Raw genomic sequence first — 21549 nt, 5'->3', positions numbered from 1 at the left:
TACAATGCCGATGTGAAAAAACGTATCTGAAAGCAAACATGTCAGATCACGTTAAACTACAGTGTAACCCGATGCTATAAGTGATGGTCAAAAAAGGTTGCAGTTGCTACTTACTTTGAGACGAGTCGCGTCCCTTCTTCTACGCCTCTGTGCCAGTTGCCGGTTTTCGTGAAGCTGTAATGACACGTGCGTTTAAACTTCTGTGTATTGGCCCGTGAGCCGTCCTGATTGGACGCTCGTGGCCGGTCACGTGATGGCTGAAACTAGACAATAGACTACACCAGGTCGAGTGTAGTAGGCTGAAAAGAAATACTACTATGCGTGTAATACCGTAATGTATGGGCCACAATGTATGTGAAAATGTGTGTAGGTAAGTCACAAATAGACAACGCTAGGGTGAAAAAAGGATTAAAAAAGCAAAGAGTAAAAAAACGGAAAGTGAAAAAAACTGCGAGTGAAAACATGGGGGTAATCTAAATGTTGCTCATTGCGGGTAGTGATGAACATTGCTTTGGTGTGGATCAATCAATCAGTATTAAGCATCACAATAACGAACACCCGAGCCAAGGTGTTGAAAAGTGTCATAATTCAAGTGCACACATTTCACAGTATATTTATAGATAACATGCAAATTCAATGCGGTCATTGAGACCGTTCGGCTTGCTTGAGTTCATCCTATAAATCCAGGTGTTTTCTCTCTGTAATAGGTATTTACTGATGTCAATTCCTTCTCTTTTAATGGCAGTTTCCAATATCAAAAACTTCAGTTGGGAAACATTGTGATGTTCTTCTAGAAAATGCATGGCCACTGAAGACTTCTGGTTATGAGTCCGAATATTGGACTTGTGTTCATTGATGCGTGTCTTAATTTTTCTTTCAGTCTTTCCGATATAAACTTTGCCACATGGTCATTTTAGTGGATATATTACGTTTGACATATTACATGTCGCATTGACTTTCAATTTGATGTCATATCCCTTCATAGGGTGTGATATTACCGTGCCTTTGATAATGTTGTTACAATTCCCGCAGTGCATACATGGTCTGGTTCCTTTGTATGCTGTAGGTTTTTCTGTTTTTGACTTAAGTATATCTCCTAAGTTCTTCCCTCTGGTGTGAGCGAAAAGTGGTGGATTGTCGAATATAGAATTGAAGTCGGGTTCTAAATTCAGAATAGGCCAGTGCCTTCTGATTATTCTTTTGAAGTTCGTGCTTGATGTGGAAAACTTAGATACAACTACCATATATATATATATATTCAGTTTGTCACACATCTGCCCAGAAGACGAGTATCACGCCAAATTATATTGGGATTAAAGATAAGGCATCAACATGCAGTATGAAGAGATTTCTAAAAGCACGGAAGTGAAAGCTGACACTTTTGCATTTGGGGAAGAGGAGGCATCCAGAACATATTCTCTAATTCAAGACGAAATAGCACAATCTTCGACCAACCGAACCAAGGAGCAAATCATCAAGCAATTGCTATATTTATCCAAAAGAGAGGTCAACCAGAAGCTTCACGCAAGCACACAGAGCACAGCGGATTCCCCGGTGCCTACGAATTGCCTTAAAACCTTCCTTGTGTAAAAATTCCCAAAGGTTCCAGGATAGATGGTATGCAATCCTTAACAAATGCTCCTTAGACCTGATACTACTAATCATCGAAGAACTATCTAGCATTTTAGGAGAACTCACCAAAGAAATTGCTGACATCTCTGAGGAACTCTCAAATATGATGCCTGCCAAGGAGTGGACGAAAACGTTGGAAGAGATCAATGACCAAATCACGAAACACACACAAGAAATCATTGAAAGAAAAATCAGAAAGTTCAAGAGAGACACTCTCGATTACAAACTGGGAGAGGTATATACGTTCGCCGACGTATACGCCCAACGGAGAAGAAATCGACCTTACTCACAACAGACTGACACTTGGTTATCAGGAAGTGATACTTCCAATAGACCTCAAATGGGCAGGATACTGATGCAACGAAAACAGCAAGAAACACCACAGAGTGAGGATCCATCTACCTCAGTTGAAACAACAACAGTCAATGTACCTTTTTTAGAACAAGGCAACCAACAAAAAGGCGACCCAGGAGGGGAAAGAGAAAAAGAGTTACCCAACACAAGGAGTGTTGCAGGGAAATTGAAAGAGAAGAAGAAAACAACAGCGAGAGACAACTAGTGAATAACATTTCAGATTACACACTATCACACAATGAACTTACATTACTACAAAAAGGGACATCTTTTGTCCCTACCACACACACCAACACACTGGAATTGGAGATTAGCTTGTTTAATCTAATGAGGAATCTGAGATTGAGGCATTTTTTTGAAAACATCGTTCCCAAAAAAGACACCAAAGATCATGACCAACTCATGTGATTAAGATCTAAAACCACGTACCAAGCCCCTATAAGCCACAAAACGTTGAATCTGTTTGAGAATTTGGTTAAACAGGACCTATTAAAAATGAAGTGCAACAAAAAGATCAGAAAAAACATCACGGAAAAAGACATAGGGACACTCAGAAAATTGGCCAACAACGATCAAATTATTTGTGTAAAAACAGACAAAGGAGGTGGTTTGGTTATAATGAATTTCAGCATGTATGAAGCTAAAATCCAGGAACACATATCTGATTCAACCACCTATTTGAAATTAGACAGAAATCCGACCAATGAGTACATGAAGACTCTAGAAGAGATCATCCAGAGGGCCCATGAGAACGGCGTGATCAAGGAAAGAACTAAACGTTTTCTGTTAAAAGCCAATCCAAAAAGTCCAAGTTTTTACATGATACCAAAGGTTCACAAAAACTTAAGAGACCCACCACTAAGACCGATAGTTTCCACACGAGGGAGCCTACACGAACCCATTGGGCAATTCTTAGATAAATACATGCAACCAACAGTAAAAGAGATGACCACGTATATCAAGGATACTACAGATTTTCTAGTAAAACTTCAAACAGTGGAAATCAAACAAGAAGAGCAACTTTTACTATGAACAGCAGACGTTAAGTCCCTGTACACATCGATTCCGCATGCTTCAGGGATAGACGCAATGGAGCAACCGATATTAGCCACAAATCTGAACCCACCCATGCAGACCTTTTTGATGGAATTGATGGTATTCACTTTATATCAAAGCTATTTCAAATACAAAGAAAACTGGTACCAGCAACTCGTGGGGACATCGATGGGCAATTGCGCTGCACCTGTGTATGCGAACATCTTTATGAAGGCATATGAACAAGAGAACATCCTAGGTTATCCCAATTGGCAAACTGATACCAAGCTAATAGTAAGATACATAGATGATATCTTCATAATTTGGAAAAACACAAGAGAAAAATTAGAGGAAGCATTGTCACAACTGAATATGACAGATGAACGAATTCAATTGACATGGGAAATTTCTAACAATAAAATTAAGTTCTTAGACGTAGAAGTTACGCTATCAGAAAATGGGTTAGAGACCTACATCTATAGAAAGAGCACTGACAAGAATAATACATTGCATTACAGTAGCTTTCACGAGACCGCGCTGAAACAGCATCTCCCTACATCACAGATGATGAGAGTTAAGAGTATCATGCCTAACCCATCGAAAGCCATACAAAGAATTGAGGAAATGGGAGAGAGAGTTGCTAAGAGAGCATACCCCCAAGCAACCATTACCATGGCGAAGAAACGGGTGAACCAGATGAAGCGAACTGATTTACTAAAGGAGAACAAGAAAACTGATGACGCCAGGATGGTAGTAGTATCTAAGTTTTCCACATCAAGCACGAACTTCAAAAGAATAATCAGAAGACACTGGCCTATTCTGAATTTAGAACCTGACTTCAATTCTATATTCGACAATCCACCACTTTTCGCTCACACCAGAGGGAAGAACTTAGGAGAGATACTAAAGTCAAAAACAGAAAAACCTACAGCATACAAAGGAACCAGACCATGTATGCACTGCGGGAATTGTAACAACATTATCAAAGGCACGGTAATATCACACCCTATGAAGGGACATGACATCAAACTGAAAGTCAATGCGACATGTGATACGTCAAATGTAATATATCCACTAAAATGACCATGTGGCAAAGTTTATATCGGAAAGACTGAAAGAAAAATTAAGACACACATCAATGAACACAAGTCCAATATTCGGACTCATAAGCAGAAGTCTTCAGTGGCCATGCATTTTCTAGAAGAACATCACAATGTTTCCCAACTGAAGTTTTTGATATTGGAAACTGCCATTAAAAGAGAAGGAATTGACATCAGTAAATACCTATTACAGAGAGAAAACACCTGGATTTATAGGATGAACTCAAGCAAGCCGAACGGTCTCAATGACCGCATTGAATTTGCATGTTATCTGTGAATATATTGTGAAATGTGTGCACTTGAATTATGACATTTGTCAACACCTTGGCTCGGGTGTTCGTTATTGTGATGCTTAATACTGATTGATTGATCCACATCAAAGGAATGTTCATCACTACCCGCAATGAGCAACATTTAGATTACCCCCATGTTTTCACTCGCAGTTTTTTTCACTCTCCGTTTTTTTACTCTTCGCTTTTTTAATACTTTTTTCACCCTAGCGTTGTCTATTTGTGTCTTACCTACACACATTTTCACATACATTGTGGCCCATACATCATGGTATTATACGCATAGTAGTATTTCTTTTCAGCCTACTACACTCGACCTAGTGTAGTCTATTGTCTAGTTTCAGCCATCACGTGACCGGCCACGAGCGTCCAATCAGGACGGCTCGCGGGCCAATACACAAAAGTTTAAACACACGCGTCATTACAGCTTCACGAAAACCGGCAACTGGCACAGAGGCTTAGAAGAAGGGACGCGACGCGTCTCGAAGTAAGTAGCAACTGCAATCTTTTTTGACCATCACGTATAGCATCGGGTTACACTGTAGTTTAACGTGATCTGACATATTTGCTTTCAGATACGTTTTTTCACATCGGCATTGTATTCCAGACTTCTACATTGGCATGTAAGTGTTCGCCGAACGCGTTTTTTTCAAAGATAGAGAACACAACGATAACCTTTTTACAAACACACGGCACATTGTTTTACCATGTTGGGCTAAAATTCACGATTTGTGTTACTGGTACCACTCACATTGCTCACGAGTGATTCACTTTTAAATAGAGAACTTATCCGTTGATGACATTGCATAAACAGACCGCAAGGTAAATGTGTTATCCTTTTTTATAGCGATTCTCCCTGAGGAAGGGCTCTATGCCCGAAATGCATAGGATCTAAAGCTAGATGCCATATGTCATGTGAATTAATGAAATGATAAAATAATTTCATGAATAACAATTTACAAAGATGAAAACAAGAAACTGAATAAAGATTTGAATTTAAAATTGAGAAGAAGTGAATTATATTTATGTATAGAGTCCTTGGAGTAATACCAAGAACAAGAAGGTGTGCACAAGGGGATGTGAATAAGGATCCATTAGGAACACATGTGTTAATCTGTTTTGAATCCTGCCACACTGATGCCGTTGCCAAACACAGTTGATGAAGATTGTGCGGACCATGATTGTCTTGATGTGACTAAGCTTTGCACCAAACTGAGACCTGAAATTGTTGATGAACCATTACCCGACCCTGATGAGATTTTCTTTGTCGATGGTTCATGTTTAAGAGACAGTGTTCGTCATTTGAGAGCAGCCTTTGCTGTATGTACCATCACAGGAGTAGTCGAAGCTGCATGCCTGGAAGGAGTATACTCTGCGGTGGCAGAGATCATTGCTTTGACTCGGGCCTGCTTAGCAGCAGATCAAATTCGAATTACCATTTACACTGACAGCCAGTATGGGTTTGGTGTGGTTCATGACTTCGGACAGCTTTGGTCCCAGAGAGGTTACATGACATCGTCTGGATCACCCATACGAAATGGGGAGTTTGTGAGGTTGCTCCTAGAGGCCTTACAGCGCCCAATGGAAATTGCAGTTGTTAGGTGCACAGCTCATGGAAAGGGTACAGATTTTGTGTCACTTGGAAATCGCTATGCGGAAAAAGTTGCAAGTTTCTGTGCCGAACAAGGTTGTTCATTCACTGAGAAACATGTAGATGGGAGCCAAGAAAGAACCGAGTTCAACACAATGTTGGCCATGGCAGATACTTGGGATGAGCTCAATTGCCTGCAGGAACAAGTTTCAGATCAGGAGAAGAATATGTGGATCAATGCAGGTTGCGTGAAAGGAGATGTGGATATTTGGGTTTCAAGTGATGGAAGGGCAATGTTGCCGGATGAGTTGTCGAGCCCGATGGCAAGACAGATTCATGGTGCGGTACATCTGGGAAGAAATGCTATGGTGCGAGTGTTCAGACAAACGTGGTATAATCCGCGATTTCGTGCTGTGACAGAAGCTGTGTGTCAGAGATGTGTTACATGTCAACAAATGAACGCTGGAAAGACAACTGTGGTCACAATGAGCCACATTGGGAGGTCTGGGGGACCTTTTAACAGGATGCAATTGGATTTCATTGAGATGCCTAAGTGTAATGGGCTGAGGTACATCTTGGTCGTGGTGTGTGTATTCTCAAGGTGGGTGAAGGCTTACCCTACTTGTAGGTGTGATACACTCACTGTAGCAAAGCTGTTGTTGAGGGAACTCGTGCCTAGGTTTGGGATTCCGACCTCTTTGGAATCGAACAGAGGAACGCATTTTCCATAGTGAAATAATGATGATGCTCTGTACAGCGTTGCATGTTGATGAAAGACTCCATTGTAGTTATCGTCCAGAGGCTTCTGGGATAGTGGAGCAAATCAATTTGAAAGCCCGAATGGGAAAAGTGTGTTCATCTATGTCTCTGAAGTGGCCTGATGCTTTGCCGTTGGTGTTGATGAGTATGTGCAGTACCCCAGACAGGAGAACAGGTCTTTCACCTCATGAGATACTGATGGGGAGGGCTATAAGGCTACCAGCGGTTCCATCTACAGCCTTGATTAGCATCACCGATGAGCTGATCCTTGATTATTGCAAGGGACTAGCTGACGTCATCCGTTCTGTGTCCCATCAGGTGCAGGCTGCTGTGGTTCTAGCTGCAAGTGATCTCTAGATAAACAAAAGGAGGAGTACCATCATTGGAAGGTCAAGAGAGAGATTCCTAATGTGGTGGTAGGCTGACAAAAGGAAATAATTTATCCTTTTGTTAAAAACCCCTCACTCACCAACCTAGTGGTGACATGCTTCATCATCGGGGTCCACCCTGGTGGCCTAGCGTCACCAGGGTGTGCTACAACACCTGAATTACAGTGGAGCAGGTTGTGCATGTAAGTGCAGAAAAAAGTGTGTTAAAAATTGTCCTGGTTTAACTTAGTGACAGATAGATTTTATTGACAAGTAACTGGGCAATGTTAAAAAGGTGGGGCGAGATACTGTGAGGGTATATTAAGGCCAAGAGTATCTCTTATATGTGTGTTGGTCTACATGTTTCAACCGTGCATGGGATATACCAGGTTTTCATCAGGACCGGGTTAACAGGGAACTGGACGGTATGTACCCTCTAAAAGGCACACCCTATCCTCGTTCTCTGCGTTCCAAAATAGTTAAAATTCGCTAAATGGTACAAAAAGACTCTGGCCGCATTGGGTGAGTCGAAAATGAGAAAAAGACCTGTGGGAAGAAGAAGAAAAACAACAAACATCAATCCGACGTGAACTGTGTTACATGCCTGTTACGTTGTGCAGTGTCGTGTCTTTGGTCTCTTCATGCTTACTGCCACTCGCATTAGGAACACTACTGTGGATATCGTAGTGAATGTATCATAGTGTGACAGTGCCCTTTGTGGGCTAGTTGTCAGGATGGAGCATGCATACTTATCAAGAGGTGCGTACTCTGCGGCAGCGTGATTGTTGCCGTATGTTACATTTATTCAGGCTTGCGTCCTGGTCATATCATTAAAGTGTTGTGGTATCACAATCTCGCCATTCTTTTATGGTGGTCGCGAATGAGGGTTTAAAGTGCGTAACTGATCTGTATTAATACACTCGACACACTCGGACTTACTGACAAATAACATAGACACATACAGACACATATGGGTTGTAGGTGCAAGGCTTACTGCTATTCCCGAGTCTTATAACATCAGGGGGCGGGAGGGGGTATCCCCTCTACTCAACCGAATTCTGTGAAAACATGGGTTGTTTTGTTATCGGAAGTACTTGTTAAGGGACCGCCGCCTCGTGCGGTAGATAAAATCAGATCGTTTTTGTTCCTGTGAAGGGAAGCATCTCTACTTACAGTTCGTTCGTGGCGGAAATGCCGTTTACCTATGGTTGTCCTCCGCTGCCCTGCTACGAAGCCGCCCTGTCTCGTGTGGGGCTAAGTAACGGCTTCGTATCCGGGTCGGGCGGGGACAGGGGCCGGTCACGTGGGGGTTGCCATGGTAACTCGTGTGTGTCTCTTCACTACGGAGGCCGTTGATTACCAAAATGTCTTTAGTTTGCCGGCATGTCGTCCGGGTGATTGTTGGAGCTTTTAAACACAGTATACACTGGTCGCTTTACTTGCACAACTGAACTGAGCAGAGATAAATGAATCTCATTAGTTTGCCCGGATAAATGTTGAGGCTTTGGTTTCTGTTGTCTACTGTGTTAGGTGGGGGTGTCAGCGTAAAAGGATTGAATTAGTCCCTTGGATGTATGAATGGACCCAATTGTGGTTCGACAGGTAGGTTGCTGGGCCCCATAGCGATTGGTAGTTGCGCGCTAGCTTAATGGGGCACGCCAATTGGAAGATGGCTGGCACTACTCGATATTGGGGCACGCCATCTTTGGGTTTCTATATAATCTTTGGGTTTCAGCTTTCACATTAATAGGTTGTGGGGCAGATATGTAGGGTCTAGGTATTGAGTTGTACATAGGAGTTCCATATTCTCTATGAGTTTCAACTTACGTATCTTGGTGCTGTTTGCTCAGATCCAGTGGAACTCATTTCAGAACAGTGGCCCAAGGAACATTGTCATTCAAGCCCGTCTTGTGTGTGGAAAGCCTATAAATCCATCTTTGTTCCTTTTCAAATAAACGGTTTTGTGAATTTGGGCCAGGTTGTACCTGTTCTATGACTGTCCACTGCATGTCATTTGGGGTATGATGTGCTGTCAGGAAGTGATCCGTGAGTTTTGTGATGTTCTTCTTACAACGTATTGTACTTCGGTGTTCGCTTATTCGTTGTTTCACTTTGTGCGTTGTCATGCCTATGTAGGGTTTTCCACATACGCATTTGATCATATACACTACGTTGGTAATGTTACAGTTGGTGTGGGTCCTTTGTTCCCAGATTTTTCCTTGCTCTATTCTCTGTGAGGTGGCATACGCTGCAGTCACCACATTTTTAGTGTCCTGTCACCGGAGGGAGCCCCCATATTTGTGTTATGGTGGGATTCGTGTTGGTGGTAGTTACCTTGGGTCTGGTGTTGACCAGGCTGTCCCGTAGGCTCCGTCCTTTTCTGTATGAGAAGAGGGGTTTGTCCCACTTAAAGTTGCCTGTGTTAAGTATCGACCAGTTCTTATTGATGCTTTTGCTCACCTAATTGGATAGAGCGTTGTAGGTGGTAACACAAGTCAGTGGTGTCTCTACTGGTTCATTTGTTTTCTCTTCCAATAAAGCGTCTCTGTGTTGGTTTCTCGCTCTCTTCTGGCATTTGTTTACTATTTTCGTTGGATAACCTCGCTGCTTCAACTTTGTTGTGAGATCCTCAGCTTGGTTCTTATAGTCTGCTAGATCGCTGCAGTTTCTCCGAAGGCGGAGGTATTGTCTGTAGGGAAGGTTTTCCCTGAGTGGGCGGGGGTGGAAACTCTCATACCACAGGAGGTTGTTTTTTGCCGTGGGTTTGAGGTGGGTTCTTGTTGTCAGACGTTCTTCTTCCCTGCTGATCTCAATGTCCAGAAAGACAATTTTGTCTTTGTTATGGCAGTGTGTGAACCGTAAGTGTGGGTCACGTGTGTTTATCCATGTTATGAACTCAGCTAGTATTTCTGATGGTCCCTGCCAGATTGCCAGTATATCATCAATGTACCTGCGCCAGAATTTGATGTGAATAGCGTAAGGGTTGTTAGCTGATAAGATGTGTTTCTGCTCAAAGTCATAAACGTATAGTCCTGCTACACTGGGGGAAAAAACACTCCCCATGGAGGTACCTCCTGTTTGTAAGAAAAGTGATCCTTCGTACTCAAAGAAGTTTCTTTTCAGCGCACGTGTGGCACATTCTAGTATGAATTTCCTTGGTGTTTTGTGTTCCCAAGTGGCTTCCTCCAAAGTTTTTTGGAGTACTGTGATAGTGGCATCTTGTGGTATGCTTGTATAGAGACTCTCTATGTCGAAGCTGACAAGGATGGTATCTGTCTCCATTTTTATTTCTTTCAAAAGGACAAGGAGGCTTTTAGTATCCTCAGGTATGTTGGAGTGCCTTGTACTATTGTCTTTAGGAAGAAATCACAGAACCTCGATAGTGGTTCTAGTAGTGAACCAATCCCCAAGACTATTGGTCTGCCTGGGGGGGGGGATCTTTGCCTTTATGCATCTTGGGCACTATATAGAAGTATGGGATTTTTCCTTCAGTTTTGCTTAAGTAATCGGCTTCCTGTTTCGATATCTTGCCAGCAGCCTCAGCCGTCTCCACGAGTTGTATGATTTCAATTCTCAGATCTTCAGTGGGATTGGATTGGAGGGGTTGGTAGTTCCTGATGTCTCCTAGTAGTCTTCTGCATTCTGTATTGTAATTGGCCTTATCCATTATTACAAGGCCTCCGCCCTTGTCTGCAGGCTTAATTATGATGGTATTGTCTGATTTGAGGTTTGCTAAGGCTTTGTTTTCTGCTCTACTATTGTTTTGATATTGTTTGGTGACTGTGATTGATTCGATCTCATTGAACACCGCTTTTTCAAAGGTGTTAATTTCGACAGGGATAGTATGTGGCGGTGGTACGAAAGTGGACTTAATTTTAAGTCCGGTTTCGTTGGTGGTTTCATCAGTTTGATCAGTGTCGTGTTTTTCAAAAAATGCCTTTAATTTCAGTTTCCTAAAGAAGGATGCCAGCTCGCAGTGTAATTTGAATCTGTCCAGATTCGCTGTGGGCACGAAGCCTAGTCCTTTGTTGAGAACCTTGGTTTCTGTCTCAGTTAGGGTTCTAGACGATAGGTTGGTTACTAGCTCTTCGCATTGCTTGGGCCGGCTTTGTTCTGTCCTGCTTTGCTCCTGGTGTAGCTGCCCACTGGGTCTTCCTCCTCCCATTGAACTCTGTTCCCCTGTTTTTTGCGTCCTCTTCCGCGCCTGCCTCTGTTGGAAAAAGGAGGGCGGAATTGATTCGGTGGGAAAGAATATTGCTGGAATGGTGGTTGCCATCCATACATTGGGAATTATTGAGGTGGTTGGAACGGATGTTGGAAGGGGGCCTGGTTGTATTGTGGCCACTGGTAGTGTCCCCGGTAACCTCCTCTTTGTCCTTGTCTTGGGGTCCCGTTCCCAGACCCCCCACTGCTATTGGAGGTGTTGGAAGTGTTGGTTGAGGCATCTGAGTCAGGATCCGGTGTTGTGGATGCTTTGTAATCCGGGTCTGAGTAAGGGTATGCCTTTACAAAGGAGAATCTCTTAAGATCCTTTTGAAATTTGGTTACTTTTTGTTGCGTTAGGTGATCCCTATATTCATTGATTTCTTTGTTGAGGTCGTCCAGTTTCTTTTTGTATCCTGTTATACTGGCTTTGATTTGTGACTCAGTGACCTGTATTTCTATCTGGATCTTCTCCGATAGGCGTAATGCGTTTTTTAGGATCAATATTATCCAGTCGTGTGTACAATGCCATGCTATGAGGGCCCAATCTTTTCTGAATTCTGGGACATCTAAGAAGATGCGAGGAGCATTGGTAACTAGTAGTCCCTTGGGTGCCATATTATTCGTTACGTACTCTTTCAGTATTGTCCCATGTAGTATAGTTCTTATGCGATTACGTTCCATTTCTGATAGTTTGTCCCAGTCTGAGGTTTGGGAGGTGGTGTTGCTGATATTTGCATCTGCAAATACTGTTAGATTACTCATGATGGAATCTATCTCCTCCGAGGAATAGGATAAGCCTTGGTTTTCTGCCATGGTTGCCTTGAGTGTCAATGTGTATAGCAGATATAGCACTATGTGTGGACTCTCACAGCTGTGCGCTGCCTGGGTATATACTAACAATAGGGAGAGCAAGGGATCGTGTTCACTAAGAGTGAATGGCGTGTACTCCTGTTCCCCTGTGGAAGGACTAGATAAACAAAAGGAGGAGTACCATCATTGGAAGGTCAAGAGAGAGATTCCTAATGTGGTGGTAGGCTGACAAAAGGAAAGAATTTATCCTTTTGTTAAAACCCCCTCACTCACCAACCTAGTGGTGACATGCTTCATCATCGGGGTCCACCCTGGTGGCCTAGCGTCACCAGGGTGTGCTACAACACCTGAATTACAGTGGAGCAGGTTGTGAATGTAAGTGCAGAAAAAAGTGTGTTAAAAATTGTCCTGGTTTAACTTAGTGACAGATAGATTTTATTGACAAGTAACTGGGCAATGTTAAAAAGGTGGGGCGAGATACTGTGAGGGTATATTAAGGCCAAGAGTATCTCTTATATGTGTGTTGGTCTACATGTTTCAACCGTGCATGGGATATACCAGGTTTTCATCAGGACCGGGTTAACAGGGAACTGGACGGTATGTACCCCCTAAAAGGCACACCCTATCGTCGTTCTCTGCATTCCAAAATATCAAAATTCGCTAAAAGGTACAAAAAGACTCTGGCCGCATTGGGTGAGTCGAAAATGAGAAAAAGACCTGTGGGAAGAAGAAGAAAAACAACAAACATCAATCCGACGTGAACTGTGTTACATGCCTGTTACGTTGTGCAGTGTCGTGTCTTTGGTCTCTTCATGCTTACTGCCACTCGCATTAGGAACACTACTGTGGATATCGTGGTGAATGTATCATAGTGTGACAGTGCCCTTTGTGGGCTAGTTGTCAGGATGGAGCACGCATACTTATCAAGAGGTGCGTACTATGCGGCAGCGTGATTGTTGCCGTATGTTACATTTATTCAGGCTTACGTCCTGGTCATATCATTAAAGTGTTGTGGTATCACAATCTCGCCATTCTTTTATGGTGGTCGCGAATGAGGGTTTAAAGTGCGTAACTGATCTGTATTAATACACTCGACACACTCGGACTTACTGACAAATAACATAGACACATACAGACACATATGGGTTGTAGGTGCAAGGCTTACTGCTATTCCCGAGTCTTATAACATCAGGGGGCGGGAGGGGGTATCCCCTCTACTCAACCGAATTCTGTGAAAACATGGGTTGTTTTGTTATCGCAAGTACTTGTTAAGGGACCACCGCCTCGTGCGGTAGATAAAATCAGATCGTTTTTGTTCCTGTGAAGGGAAGCATCTCTACTTACAGTTCGTTCGTGGCGGAAATGCCGTTTACCTATGGTTGTCCTCCGCTGCCCTGCTACGAAGCCGCCCTGTCTCGTGTGGGGCTAAGTAACGGCTTCGTATCCGGGTCGGGCGGGGACAGGGGCCGGTCACGTGGGGGTTGCCATGGTAACTCGTGTGTGTCTCTTCACTACGGAGGCCGTTGATTACCAAAATGTCTTTAGTTTGCCGGCATGTCGTCCGGGTGATTGTTGGAGCTTTTAAACACAGTATACACTGGTCGCTTTACTTGCACAACTCAACCGAGCAGAGATAAATGAATCTCATTAGTTTGCCCGGATAAATGTTGAGGCTTTGGTTTCTGTTGTCTACTGTGTTAGGTGGGGGTGTCAGCGTAAAAGGATTGAATTAGTCCCTTGGATGTATGAATGGACCCAATTGTGGTTCGACAGGTAGGTTGCTGGGCCCCATAGCGATTGGTAGTTGCGCGCTAGCTTAATGGGGCACGCCAATTGGAAGATGGCTGGCACTACTCGATATTGGGGCACGCCATCTTTGGGTTTCTATATAATCTTTGGGTTTCAGCTTTCACATTAATAGGTTGTGGGGCAGATATGTAGGGTCTAGGTATTGAGTTGTACATAGGGGTTCCATATTCTCTATGAGTTTCAACTTACGTATCTTGGTGCTGTTTGCTCAGATCCAGTGGAACTCATTTCAGAACAGTGGCCCAAGGAACATTGTCATTCAAGCCCGTCTTGTGTGTGGAAAGCCTATAAATCCATCTTTGTTCCTTTTCAAATAAACGGTTTTGTGAATTTGGGCCAGGTTGTACCTGTTCTATGACTGTCCACTGCATGTCATTTGGGGTATGATGTGCTGTCAGGAAGTGATCCGTGAGTTTTGTGATGTTCTTCTTACAACGTATTGTACTTCGGTGTTCGCTTATTCGTTGTTTCACTTTGTGCGTTGTCATGCCTATGTAGGGTTTTCCACATACGCATTTGATCATATACACTACGTTGGTAATGTTACAGTTGGTGTGGGTCCTTTGTTCCCAGATTTTTCCTTGCTCTATTCTCTGTGAGGTGGCATACGCTGCAGTCACCACCTTTTTAGTGTCCTGTCACCGGGGGGAGCCCCCATATTTGTGTTATGGTGGGATTCGTGTTGGTGGTAGTTACCTTGGGTCTGGTGTTGACCAGGCTGTCCCGTAGGCTCCGTCCTTTTCTGTATGAGAAGAGGGGTTTGTCCCACTTAAAGTTGCCTGTGTTAAGTATCGACCAGTTCTTATTGATGCTTTTGCTCACTTAATTGGATAGAGCGTTGTAGGTGGTAACACAAGTCAGTGGTGTCTCTACTGGTTCATTTGTTTTCTCTTCCAATAAAGCGTCTCTGTGTTGGTTTCTCGCTCTCTTCTGGCATTTGTTTACTATTTTCGTTGGATAACCTCGCTGCTTCAACTTTGTTGTGAGATCCTCAGCTTGGTTCTTATAGTCTGCTAGATCGCTGCAGTTTCTCCGAAGGCGGAGGTATTGTCCGTAGGGAAGGTTTTCCCTGAGTGGGCGGGGGTGGAAACTCTCATACCGCAGGAGGTTGTTTTTTGCCGTGGGTTTGAGGTGGGTTCTTGTTGTCAGACGTTCTTCTTCCCTGCTGATCTCAATGTCCAGAAAGACAATTTTGTCTTTGTTATGGCAGTGTGTGAACCGTAAGTGTGGGTCACGTGTGTTTATCCATGTTATGAACTCAGCTAGTATTTCTGATGGTCCCTGCCAGATTGCCAGTATATCATCAATGTACCTGCGCCAGAATTTGATGTGAATAGCGTAAGGGTTGTTAGCTGATAAGATGTGTTTCTGCTCAAAGTCATAAACGTATAGTCCTGCTACACTGGGGGAAAAAACACTCCCCATGGAGGTACCTCCTGTTTGTAAGAAAAGTGATCCTTCGTACTCAAAGAAGTTTCTTTTCAGCGCAAGTGTGGCACATTCTAGTATGAATTTCCTTGGTGTTTTGTGTTCCCAGGTGGCTTCCTCCAAAGTTTTTTGGAGTACTGTGATAGTGGCATCTTGTGGTATGCTTGTATAGAGACTCTCTATGTCGAAGCTGACAAGGATGGTATCTGTCTCCATTTTTATTTCTTTCAAAAGGACAAGGAGGCTTTTAGTATCCTCAGGTATGTTGGAGTGCCTTGTACTATTGTCTTTAGGAAGAAATCACAGAACCTCGATAGTGGTTCTAGTAGTGAACCAATCCCCAAGACTATTGGTCTGCCGGGGGGGGGGATCTTTGCCAATATGCATCTTGGGCACTATATAGAAGTATGGGATTTTTCCTTCAGTTTTGCTTAAGTAATCGGCTTCCTGTTTCGATATCTTGCCAGCAGCCTCAGCCGTCTCCACGAGTTGTATGATTTCAATTCTCAGATCTTCAGTGGGATTGGATTGGAGGGGTTGGTAGTTCCTGATGTCTCCTAGTAGTCTTCTGCATTCTGTATTGTAATTGGCCTTATCCATTATTACAAGGCCTCCGCCCTTGTCTGCAGGCTTAATTATGATGGTATTGTCTGATTTGAGGTTTGCTAAGGCTTTGTTTTCTGCTCTACTATTGTTTTGGTATTGTTTGGTGACTGTCATTGATTCGATCTCATTGAACACCGCTTTTTCAAAGGTGTTAATTTCGACAGGGATAGTATGTGGCGGTGGTACGAAAGTGGACTTAATTTTAAGTCCGGTTTCGTTGGTGGTTTCATCAGTTTGATCAGTGTCGTGTTTTTCAAAAAATGTCTTTAATTTCAGTTTCCTAAAGAAGGATGCCAGCTCGCAGTGTAATTTGAATCTGTCCAGATTCGCTGTGGGCACAAAGCCTAGTCCTTTGTTGAGAACCTTGGTTTCTGTCTCAGTTAGGGTTCTAGACGATAGGTTGGTTACTAGCTCTTCGCATTGCTTGGGCCGGCTTTGTTCTGTCCTGCTTTGCTCCTGGTGTAGCTGCCCACTGGGTCTTCCTCCTCCCATTGAACTCTGTTCCCCTGTTTTTTGCGTCCTCTTCCGCACCTGCCTCTGTTGGAAAAAGGAGGGCGGAATTGATTCTGTGGGAAAGAATATTGCTGGAATGGTGGTTGCCATCCATACATTGGGAATTATTGAGGTGGTTGGAACGGATGTTGGAAGGGGGACTGGTTGTATTGTGGCCACTGGTAGTGTCCCCGGTAACCTCCTCTTTGTCCTTGTCTTGGGGTCCCGTTCCCAGACCCCCCACTGCTATTGGAGGTGTTGGAAGTGTTGGTTGAGGCATCTGAGTCAGGATCCGGTGTTGTGGATGCTTTGTAATCCGGGTCTGAGTAAGGGTATGCCTTTACAAAGGAGAATCTCTTAAGATCCTTTTGAAATTTGGTTACTTTTTGTTGCGTTAGGTGATCCCTATATTCATTGATTTCTTTGTTGAGGTCGTCCAGTTTCTTTTTGTATCCTGTTATACTGGCTTTGATTTGTGACTCAGTGACCTGTATTTCTATCTGGATCTTCTCCGATAGGCGTAATGCGTTTTTTAGGATCAATATTATCCAGTCGTGTGTACAATGCCATGCTATGAGGGCCCAATCTTTTCTGAATTCTGGGACATCTAAGAAGATGCGAGGAGCATTGGTAACTAGTAGTCCCTTGGGTGCCATATTATTCGTTACGTACTCTTTCAGTATTGTCCCATGTAGTATAGTTCTTATGCGATTACGTTTCATTTCTGATAGTTTGTCCCAGTCTGAGGTTTGGGAGATGGTGTTGCTGATATTTGCATCTGCAAATACTGTTAGATTACTCATGATGGAATCTATCTCCTCCGAGGAATAGGATAAGCCTTGGTTTTCTGCCATGGTTGCCTTGAGTGTCAATGTGTATAGCAGATATAGCACTATGTGTGGACTCTCACAGCTGTGCGCTGCCAGGGTATATACTAACAATAGGGAGAGCAAGGGATCGTGTTCACTAAGAGTGAATGGAGTGTACTCCTGTTCCCCTGTGGAAGGACTAGATAAACAAAAGGAGGAGTACCATCATTGTAAGGTCAAGAGAGAGATTCCTAATGTGGTGGTAGGCTGACAAAAGGAAAGAATTTATCCTTTTGTTAAAACCCCCTCACTCACCAACCTAGTGGTGACATGCTTCATCATCGGGGTCCACCCTGGTGGCCTAGCGTCACCAGGGTGTGCTACAATACCTGAATTACAGTGGAGCAGGTTGTGAATGTAAGTGCAGAAAAAAGTGTGTTAAAAATTGTCCTGGTTTAACTTAGTGACAGATAGATTTTATTGACAAGTAACTGGGCAATGTTAAAAAGGTGGGGCGAGATACTGTGAGGGTATATTAAGGCCAAGAGTATCTCTTATATGTGTGTTGGTCTACATGTTTCAACCGTGCATGGGATATACCAGGTTTTCATCAGGACCGGGTTAACAGGGAACTGGACGGTATGTACCCCCTAAAAGGCACACCCTATCGTCGTTCTCTGCATTCCAAAATATCAAAATTCGCTAAAAGGTACAAAAAGACTCTGGCCGCATTGGGTGAGTAAAAAATGAGAAAAAGACCTGTGGGAAGAAGAAGAAAAACAACAAACATCAATCCGACGTGAACTGTGTTACATGCCTGTTACGTTGTGCAGTGTCGTGTCTTTGGTCTCTTCATGCTTACTGCCACTCGCATTAGGAACACTACTGTGGATATCGTGGTGAATGTATCATAGTGTGACAGTGCCCTTTGTGGGCTAGTTGTCAGGATGGAGCACGCATACTTATCAAGAGGTGCGTACTATGCGGCAGCGTGATTGTTGCCGTATGTTACATTTATTCAGGCTTACGTCCTGGTCATATCATTAAAGTGTTGTGGTATCACAATCTCGCCATTCTTTTATGGTGGTCGCGAATGAGGGTTTAAAGTGCGTAACTGATCTGTATTAATACACTCGACACACTCGGACTTACTGACAAATAACATAGACACATACAGACACATATGGGTTGTAGGTGCAAGGCTTACTGCTATTCCCGAGTCTTATAACATCAGGGGGCGGGAGGGGGTATCCCCTCTACTCAACCGAATTCTGTGAAAACATGGGTTGTTTTGTTATCGGAAGTACTTGTTAAGGGACCGCCGCCTCGTGCGGTAGATAAAATCAGATCGTTTTTGTTCCTGTGAAGGGAAGCATCTCTACTTACAGTTCGTTCGTGGCGGAAATGCCGTTTACCTATGGTTGTCCTCCGCTGCCCTGCTACGAAGCCACCCTGTCTCGTGTGGGGCTAAGTAACGGCTTCGTATCCGGGTCGGGCGGGGACAGGGGCCGGTCACGTGGGGGTTGCCATGGTAACTCGTGTGTGTCTCTTCACTACGGAGGCCGTTGATTACCAAAATGTCTTTAGTTTGCCGGCATGTCGTCCGGGTGATTGTTGGAGCTTTTAAACACAGTATACACTGGTCGCTTTACTTGCACAACTCAACCGAGCAGAGATAAATGAATCTCATTAGTTTGCCCGGATAAATGTTGAGGCTTTGGTTTCTGTTGTCTACTGTGTTAGGTGGGGGTGTCAGCGTAAAAGGATTGAATTAGTCCCTTGGATGTATGAATGGACCCAATTGTGGTTCGACAGGTAGGTTGCTGGGCCCCATAGCGATTGGTAGTTGCGCGCTAGCTTAATGGGGCACGCCAATTGGAAGATGGCTGGCACTACTCGATATTGGGGCACGCCATCTTTGGGTTTCTATATAATCTTTGGGTATCAGCTTTCACATTAATAGGTTGTGGGGCAGATATGTAAGGTCTAGGTATTGAGTTGTACATAGGGGTTCCATATTCTCTATGAGTTTCAACTTACGTATCTTGGTGCTGTTTGCTCAGATCCAGTGGAACTCATTTCAGAACAGTGGCCCAAGGAACATTGTCATTCAAGCCCGTCTTGTGTGTGGAAAGCCTATAAATCCATCTTTGTTCCTTTTCAAGTAAACGGTTTTGTGAATTTGGGCCAGGTTGTACCTGTTCTATGACTGTCCACTGCATGTCATTTGGGGTATGATGTGCTGTCAGGAAGTGATCCGTGAGTTTTGTGATGTTCTTCTTACAACGTATTGTACTTCGGTGTTCGCTTATTCGTTGTTTCACTTTGTGCGTTGTCATGCCTATGTAGGGTTTTCCACATACGCATTTGATCATATACACTACGTTGGTAATGTTACAGTTGGTGTGGGTCCTTTGTTCCCAGATTTTTCCTTGCTCTATTCTCTGTGAGGTGGCATACGCTGCAGTCACCACATTTTTAGTGTCCTGTCACCGGGGGGAGCCCCCATATTTGTGTTATGGTGGGATTCGTGTTGGTGGTAGTTACCTTGGGTCTGGTGTTGACCAGGCTGTCCCGTAGGCTCCGTCCTTTTCTGTATGAGAAGAGGGGTTTGTCCCACTTAAAGTTGCCTGTGTTAAGTATCGACCAGTTCTTATTGATGCTTTTGCTCACTTAATTGGATAGAGCGTTGTAGGTGGTAACACAAGTCAGTGGTGTCTCTACTGGTTCATTTGTTTTCTCTTCCAATAAAGCGTCTCTGTGTTGGTTTCTCGCTCTCTTCTGGCATTTGTTTACTATTTTCGTTGGATAACCTCGCTGCTTCAACTTTGTTGTGAGATCCTCAGCTTGGTTCTTATAGTCTGCTAGATCGCTGCAGTTTCTCCGAAGGCGGAGGTATTGTCCGTAGGGAAGGTTTTCCCTGAGTGGGCGGGGGTGGAAACTCTCATACCGCAGGAGGTTGTTTTTTGCCGTGGGTTTGAGGTGGGTTCTTGTTGTCAGACGTTCTTCTTCCCTGCTGATCTCAATGTCCAGAAAGACAATTTTGTCTTTGTTATGGCAGTGTGTGAACCGTAAGTGTGGGTCACGTGTGTTTATCCATGTTATGAACTCAGCTAGTATTTCTGATGGTCCCTGCCAGATTGCCAGTATATCATCAATGTACCTGCGCCAGAATTTGATGTGAATAGCGTAAGGGTTGTTAGCTGATAAGATGTGTTTCTGCTCAAAGTCATAAACGTATAGTCCTGCTACACTGGGGGAAAAACACTCCCCATGGAGGTACCTCCTGTTTGTAAGAAAAGTGATCCTTCGTACTCAAAGAAGTTTCTTTTCAGCGCAAGTGTGGCACATTCTAGTATGAATTTCCTTGGTGTTTTGTGTTCCCAAGTGGCTTCCTCCAAAGTTTTTTGGAGTACTGTGATAGTGGCATCTTGTGGTATGCTTGTATAGAGACTCTCTATGTCGAAGCTGACAAGGATGGTATCTGTCTCCATTTTTATTTCTTTCAAAAGGACAAGGAGGCTTTTAGTATCCTCAGGTATGTTGGAGTGCCTTGTACTATTGTCTTTAGGAAGAAATCACAGAACCTCGATAGTGGTTCTAGTAGTGAACCAATCCCCAAGACTATTGGTCTGCCTGGGGGGGGGATCTTTGCCTTTATGCATCTTGGGCACTATATAGAAGTATGGGATTTTTCCTTCAGTTTTGCTTAAGTAATCGGCTTCCTGTTTCGATATCTTGCCAGCAGCCTCAGCCGTCTCCACGAGTTGTATGATTTCAATTCTCAGATCTTCAGTGGGATTGGATTGGAGGGGTTGGTAGTTCCTGATGTCTCCTAGTAGTCTTCTGCATTCTGTATTGTAATTGGCCTTATCCATTATTGCAAGGCCTCCGCCCTTGTCTGCAGGCTTAATTATGATGGTATTGTCTGATTTGAGGTTTGCTAAGGCTTTGTTTTCTGCTCTACTATTGTTTTGGTATTGTTTGGTGACTGTCATTGATTCGATCTCATTGAACACCGCTTTTTCAAAGGTGTTAATTTCGACAGGGATAGTATGTGGCGGTGGTACGAAAGTGGACTTAATTTTAAGTCCGGTTTCGTTGGTGGTTTCATCAGTTTGATCAGTGTCGTGTTTTTCAAAAAATGCCTTTAATTTCAGTTTCCTAAAGAAGGATGCCAGCTCGCAGTGTAATTTGAATCTGTCCAGATTCGCTGTGGGCACGAAGCCTAGTCCTTTGTTGAGAACCTTGGTTTCTGTC

The sequence above is a fragment of the Lissotriton helveticus genome, chromosome 7 (genome assembly GCF_964261635.1).
Source record: "Lissotriton helveticus chromosome 7, aLisHel1.1, whole genome shotgun sequence".
Lineage (NCBI taxonomy): Eukaryota > Metazoa > Chordata > Amphibia > Caudata > Salamandridae > Lissotriton > Lissotriton helveticus.
The sequence above is the reverse complement of the archived record's forward strand: the minus strand, read 5'-3'. Positions refer to the sequence as shown.